General features: G+C 47.5%; 1 protein-coding gene across 2 annotated transcripts in view; it reads left to right on the top strand.

The window, feature by feature from the left end:
- The first annotated feature begins 7042 nt into the window (after positions 1-7042).
- Positions 7043-7619, top strand: part of LOC122373945 (cytochrome P450 4V2-like) — a 108248-nt gene continuing 107671 nt past the window's right edge. For both annotated transcript variants that reach the window (XM_043352401.1, XM_043352403.1), the window contains exon 1: positions 7043-7119. The gene's annotated coding sequence lies outside the window, so the exon portion shown is untranslated. The remainder of the gene's footprint in view (positions 7120-7619) is intronic.

Raw genomic sequence — 7619 nt, 5'->3', positions numbered from 1 at the left:
TCATACTTGCCCAACAGGCATGGGAAGTTTCATCACGATCCATCAACCGATGTCCGTACCACCCGGAGGAAACCTCGGCGTTGGCACTCAGTTTGTGAAAATCGGCCGGAGGCTGTACCTTTATGACGTCATAACTCCGTGACTGACATGACCCAGATCAATTTTTTTTCGGCAAAAGATGCGCAAAGGTTGCCCCAGAGGGTATTGAAAATTTCAGCCCGCTACAACAAGCCGTTTAGCGTGCACTTTGAAAAAACCTCAGGGGGGGGGGTTGATACAACCCCCCCCCCTAGGCGTTCTAGGGTTAATCATCGGTGCTTGCACATTGATTACATTTGCAGTTACATAGGTTTTTAAATAATTAGGTAGCGTCGAAATACCTACCTAAAATTGTTTCAGTTTGGTATGATGGGTGGGTAGAATCGGAAATAAAAATAAAACTACTGTTAACGCCAGACCCCTTGAGACCCTAATTTTTCGCGATTACTTTTAAATGCGTGAAGGAATTTCAACCAAGCTCAGGACATGCCCGTTTCAAGACAGGCCGAAACTTTTACAATTTAGATATTTTATCGCCATTTCAATATTTCAGGCACTTGTCATTGACTCGTAATGTTAACTGTTTTTCCATCCTGGATAGAGGCTTTCTACGTCATATGACATTAGGCTCCGCCCACGACTGCGGCATTGACCCGTGCCCATCAGCGACCTCTGTACAAACGACACCCCTGCCATCTGTGAAGGACTATGAATTTCGCTGACGCTTCACGTGCTATGAGTCAATTGCAGCAGACGGTCAAGTAAATGTTAGGCTCTTGTTGACTCTTGTATATAGGACCAAAAGGACCATCACTCCTCAACCTACTACTCAGTCGTGCTTCGAACAAACGTTAACGATTCCTAACAAATACGATTTTCGATGTAGGGTATCTGTTTGAAATACGAGCGAGCCGTATGATGTGAAGCTCAGGCAATTAACTTATTATTGCGTTGTTCGATGGTTGCATAGCGATGTACAAATCGGCAGCTACTTGGTGACATCCGACATCCCATTATCGCATTATCTGCAACGCCATTGGCTTTAAATACAGGTGAATATTTCCTAACCTTATGTCAGTTATATGCCATCTGCCCGTCATATGCAGCTTATATAAAAAAAATATCAGTGAACATATCAGCATTGTAGAAGCAATGCGCATTGAGCATTTATGACTCCTTAGTCATCATGTTGCTCTCTGGGCACTGTCAGCCAAGACGCTACGCACAACTCCGCCGGCTTTCGGCACCGCTCGACCGTCGCCCGTCCCCGCTCCCCGCCACAGCGAGAGTGACCGCGCGCCGGCCCGAAACCGCCGCAGGCCAAGACCACAGAGGCGGGGCTTAGCTGTGACGTCATAACGTATCACAGACTGACTGGTGATAGCCTCTACACACCGGATGAAAATCTTGCTCGAAATTTAACATTACGAGTCAATGACAAGTGCCTGAAATATTGAAATGGCGATAAAATATCTAAATTGTAAAAGTTTCGGCCTGTCTTGAAACGGCCATGTCCTGAGCTTGGTTGAAATTCCTTCACGCATTTAAAAGTAATCGCGAAAAATTAGGGTCTCAAGGGGTCTGGCGTTAACAGTAGTCGCAACTGCTGTAGCGTCATTCTCTGCTCCTAAGCTGTTCACATAATGCAATAATAACTCAGCTCAATAACTCAGCTACAACTTTTCTTTCTGAGCAATAGGGAATGCATCAGGATTAGGTACCGATTGCAGCAAAGTAAGGCCCGGTAAAGGCTGCTAAATATGTGCCGTTGATCCGCTGAGTGCGTGGCTCCGCCGCGCCATCTGCGCTGCATCAGATAGTACGTGCTGCCACCTAGGTCCAATTATCGGCCCTTCACCTGGCAGTGCTGCAGCCTGCAGAGTGCACCTCGGGCTGTAGCGCTGAGACATTTGTATTTCATCCCGTGCCCCACTGGGGCTCCTGGATTTCCACGCCCTGCTGAGGGAAGAGGGACATTAGAACAAACCCTTCTAGCTCGACTCCATGACAACGTGGCAGCCCGTGGTATCCGGCGTTCGAAAGAGCGTAAAAATGTAGGTTTGGTATGTAATATGTAGGTTGGAGGAGCAGGAGCCTGCCTGTAAATGGGCATATCGGCCCGTTGAAGGATGACTCGAAAAAAAAAAACAATAGAGCTGCAGCGCCGCGAAAAAGCGCATTCGATAGCCCTATATATTAACCCGCGCCCCGTTGAGCTCTGCCGAGCAACGCGCCCCGTTAGGCGGCACGGGCGGACATCGATAGCAGCGCCTCTATCGGTCACTAGGGAAAGCTGGGCTGTAGGCGACGAAATACCGGCTGAGTTGTCACAAGTTAAATAGGTTTATAGGCATCCTTCTTGTGAAAAAGTTGAACTTTTGCCTTCAATATTTCTACAGGCAATTTTAAAAGTGCCTTCACATAGATTACAAAACCGTTTAAATTATTTTATTCACTTCAAGCCTTCCCTATTGTTCTTGATGATGCGGGAACTATTTCTAATTAGTGTTTCTAGCTTAGTAAAAGAACATATTTCACAAACGATGAAAAAAGCATAAATGGAAGATTTTAAATGCAATTTTCTGTAACAAGTAATGGTAAATTGTCCACACATCAAGGAAAAGGTGCATGCTAACTGATAATTTGAAGTTCTTGGGGCCAATTGGTTTCTTCTTTTCTTACGTCGCCCCAATGGCCGCGAATACACTTGTGATAACGCCTATCGCTGTTGGGGGCGTTGGGGGTGGGGTGGGGGGAATTTGCCCCCCCCCCCCCCAAGATCTCGAGAACCACGCAACCTAGCGACAAGCAGCAAACGGTGTTGGATAGCCCTATCAGGGAACTACCTTGTGATCCAATTTCATTGACCTAGATCAAACCGATGACGTCACAGGTCAGGGCAAAGGCCGAATTTCCACCGTTTACAGGCATTTCAAGAAATGCGTTGTAAAATCGAGTAAAATGCATTTCATTGAAAATTATCGATGGGAAAATGTTCTTCAAACACATATTTTGCTATTTCAGGTCACTGATAAGTGATACCAGGTCAGGTCACAGAGGTCAGGTCACTGAGGGTCACAATATGAAAATATCATGTGATACATGTACATACGAGTATTATGGTCCATTTTATATGTCAAATACGATAATGTGGGTCAGGCAGCCTTTGAGGTCAGTTAACCCTCGCACCGACGGGGGGGCGGATATCCGCCCCCTGAGGTTTTTCGCGAATAGCGGGAAAACCGCGGCGCGTAGCGCCGCGAAATTTGGTATGACTATAACCTCATCAATTTTACACATGGTGTGCAAGTTTGAACCTCCTACCTTTTAAGGTCAGGTCACCAGGTCACTTTGAATGACCCAACCTCAAGTCACTTTTTTGCAACTTTGTCACCGTGCCAGAGCTACAGTAGATGTCGGAGGCCTTTGAAAGTCGCAGGATATTATTAGGACATTAGTAGCTACAATATGTTTATCTCTAAATTTTGATATCGGTGACCTAAGGTCAGGTCAATTTCGCGACCTCCCCATTATAAGTCAATGGGGGAAAAATCAACTCCCTGTTTTTACCACTAAAACGGGTCGGAATGGCCCCATATACCATACATGACTTCATATACGATCAACCTTCACTACCTTGAGGTCTGTTTTGCTGTTGGGCAGCTGTGAGGTCATGTGACGTCATCAAAGGTCACCAAAGGTTTTTGGCCAATAACTCCGTACAGGAACAAGATACAGACGCGTGGATGGTCTCATTGTGTTCAGCTCGTCAAGACGCATCGAATGATATACATGATGACCTCGAGGTCACGTGACCTGAGGTCAACCTTTGACTTTGACCTTTCGAGGTCAACATATATATCATTCGATGCGGATTGACGAGAGGATCACGATGATGCCCTTAGTTTGCTCCTATCTTGACTAATTCGAAAGTTATTCGAGAAAAACTCTCTCCATATCTAGCGCCGCCATTTTGACTTTTTCGACCCCTGTGACGTCATCTTTGACCTGACCTGAAAATGACCTTGGTAAAATTGGAGATCTTGGCCGTGCGTATCCGATGCCGTTTACCGCTTGTCGCTATCTTGCTTCGTTCTCGAGATCTCAGGGGGGGGGGCGGTCATCCGCCCCCCCCCGTCGGTGCGAAGTTGGCGCAGACCCCCGTCGGTGCGCGGGTTAAGATTATGTTCTAGTGAAGGTCAGGTCAAGGTCAGGTCAAGGTCAGGTCAAATTAGGTCAAATTTCAAAATTGATATTTTTGCATAAAATGGGTATCGATTTGATGCAACTCGTCAAGGGGAGTTCATTGGTGGTCTTTGTTTTGCCCTACGTGGTCTAGAATCGCTAATAATTGAGTTCAAAAATTTGACGTGATCATTTTTGAACAGTTTTTTTCGCTATAACTTGGCCAAAAAACGAGATATCGATCTGAAATTTGGTATGTACATACTAGAGCGCAGGGACTATCACATTTATTCCGTTTTTTCGAAATTCGGGAAAAAATTGGATTTTTTATAGTTTTTCTAAAAAATCATTTTTTTATTTTTTATTGGGTCAAAAACCCAAAAATTTGAAAATCCGAGAAAACAGTTTTGTAGCGCCGTTTTTCGTCTACTAGACCATATAGAAAACTTTGAAATTTCTTGGCAACTGTAGATTTGGTGAGCATTTCAAGATTGCATGTTTTTTTTGCTCATTTTTGCTCGAACATGACCTAAGTATGACCTCAATAACTCCTGACCTAAGATGACCTAAGACTTGAAATTTGGTGTGCAGGTGTCAAATTGATGCCCGGGAAGGTGCTGAAAATTTGGCGGCGCTGCGCACCGCCGTTTTTTGCTATGCAGGAAAAACCACAGGGGGGGGGGGCAAATTGCCCCCCCCCCCCAACGGGGCGAGGATTAACGCCCTTTCTAAGCAATACCCTCAGGATGCCCTCAGGTTTCACCTATCGTTAACGGTTTTGCCTGCAGGGGGCAAAACTGCCAGAATAGCTGCTTTTTTCGGAAACAGTTTTTCTGCAATAACGTTTGATCAAAGCCTTGCACGAGGCTACTTTTACCGACATCGTGTTCCTCTCGTGAAGACGCATCGAATGAACTATAACTTGACCTTGAAAGGTCAACTTGAAAATTTGACCTCAGGTCAAGGTCATGACCTGACTGAAAATGGTCATGTTGTATATCAGTCGATCGGAATCGTCGGCTGTACGCATCTAAGGCGTTTTCATCGCTCTTGCATGCCTCTATCAAAATTTATTTGCGAAAAAAAAACTGTTAGATACCATTCGCGACCTGAGATGACCTCAGGGGCATAAACAGGGGTCATGGACATCATTTTCATGCTCAGTGTGTTTAAGTTACCTGTACTTCAGTTTTGGGAATGTTTATAATGGCTTTCCTCTAAAAGCGGCGCATTTCAGCTTTCTCCCATTGACTAAAGGTATAACATATATACCTAATGGGGACTGGGGAGGTCGCAAAATTGATCTGACCTTCAAAATTCTGAGATATAAATTTTGTACATGCTATTGCTGTTAGCAATCACTGAAGGTTTCAAAACGATTGTTCACTGGGTGTAGCTATGGTAGAGATTGAAACTTTTTAAGAGGTGAGGTCACTTTAAGTGACGTGGTGACCTGACCTTGAATGACCTTAAGCGCCGCCGTTTTTTAGATATTCACGAAAAACCACAGGGCGCAGGTTAAGATACTCTGTCCCCCTCCCCGCTTTGAGTGATGGTTCGGAAAGCAAGAGTGATTGAGTCATGGCTTTCCTCACCCCCAACCCAGCCCGGCCCGGTGTGACAGCGACACACGACCGATATAATCAGTCACCAAAAAAAAAAAAAAAAAAAACACTGTCGATGTTTTCAAACACTGTCTACGAATTGTCGCCAGCGTGCTTTGTTTCGTTAGATCTTTGGGGCATGAGTATCCTCTCTCCCTTCCACCCTCTCTCCGGCTCCCTCCCTCCTCTCTCCTCTTTCTCTGTGTCCCAGTACCAGCACCTCCATCGCCGCGACTGAAAGCAGCTCCTTATAGTATAGGTGTGCATATGTGAGTCTCGTTAACCTTGAAATGAGCTACGAGCATGGACCCCGCCGTATCATTAGCACTGCCGGCGGGGCTCCGGCGCTGGAGAGACTCACTATCACTGATGCAGCATCATGGAATATTCATTATTTACTATACACTCCACTCTGAGAACCTCGGTCCTTGCATCACAGCTCTCCCGCTTCCCATCTTCTCCATCTGTCTGTCTGTCTGTCTGTCTCGTCTCTGTCTCGTTTATTTCTATTCTCTATTCTCTATTTCTATTCTCTGTCTCGTTATTTTCTATATCGTTTATTTCTACTCTCTCTCTCTCTCTCTCTCTCTCTCTCTCTCTCTCTCTCTCTCTCTCTCTCTCTCTCTCTCTCTCTCTCTTCCCCCTCTTCCTCTCTCTTTTTTCTCTCCACCCTTTCCTCTCTTTCTCTCCCTCTCAGGCCTCTCACAAACCCATGCGCTCTCTCACACCCTCTATCCTACTCCCTCCCTGCCCCCCCTCCCCTCCCATTACTGGCCGCTGATACCACTTCCGCACAGTGCACACCTTACCTCGGTGACTCCCCTGCTCTACCCCATCTGCCTCGGTGACTCCCCTCCTCTGTCTCGGCTCCCCTGCTCTACCCGCTCTGCCTGGCGCACCTCCCGTGCTCCCGCTGCTCTACCCCTGTGTCGCCGCTCTGCCTGCCCCCCACCTCCCGTGCTCCCCCGCTCTGCCTGGAGTGGCCCCCACCTCCCGTGCTCCCGCCGCTCTGCCGGCGCACCTCCCGTGCTCCCGCGGCGTCTGCCTGCCCCCCACCTCCCGTGCTCCTCGCTCTGCCTGGAGTGGCCCCCACCTCCCGACCTCCCGTGCTCCCGCTCGGCGTCTGCCGGCGCCTGTCGAGGGCGCTGCACCGACTCTCCGCCTGCCGCCCGGCTCCGACCCCGACCGGCCCTCAGTCAGGTGGGAGCCGGCGAGGGAGGAGCACACGACGGGCAGGACAGAGCGAGAGAGCGGAGAGAGAGGGAGCGACTGGTACAGAGCACTCGGAAAGGTGAGCGTGGCAGCGGTGTCCTCTATATGTGTTATACACTGCAGGCAGGTTACAACAGGCGATGAGGATCTGGCTGATTTTACAGAGGTTTGAGCGGTAAAACAGGACGCGATCTTCTTCTCATCGTTCGGACCGAGAGAGCTCTAGGTGATGAGTTACCTACATATGTGTGGTTAGATCGCGCGTTCAATTTTCGCGCTGAGGAAAGAATAGGCGTCTAGGAAAAACTGAATTTCCAAGATGCGTAAAAAACGCACAGTTCACGCATGTAAAAAATGAGGCACAACCAACGTTACTGTACATTTCTAATGCATGACATTATAATTTATAAGCCATCAACAATAGGCTTATTTTTATTCATTCGTGATTTATCGCCTTCCGAAGCGGCTGCTATTGCCTAGGCATGTATGTAGGCAGTCTCTCAATGGTGGCCCACTAAACGCCGTATACCGACCTAATGGCGCCGAGGAACTGACGATGATTGCTCTCCGCATTCCCAT

The sequence above is a fragment of the Amphibalanus amphitrite genome, unplaced genomic scaffold (genome assembly GCF_019059575.1).
Source record: "Amphibalanus amphitrite isolate SeventyFive unplaced genomic scaffold, NRLGWU_Aamphi_draft 001577F_arrow, whole genome shotgun sequence".
Taxonomy (NCBI): Eukaryota; Metazoa; Arthropoda; class Thecostraca; order Balanomorpha; family Balanidae; genus Amphibalanus; species Amphibalanus amphitrite.
This window is presented reverse-complemented; position numbering and strand designations above follow the sequence as displayed.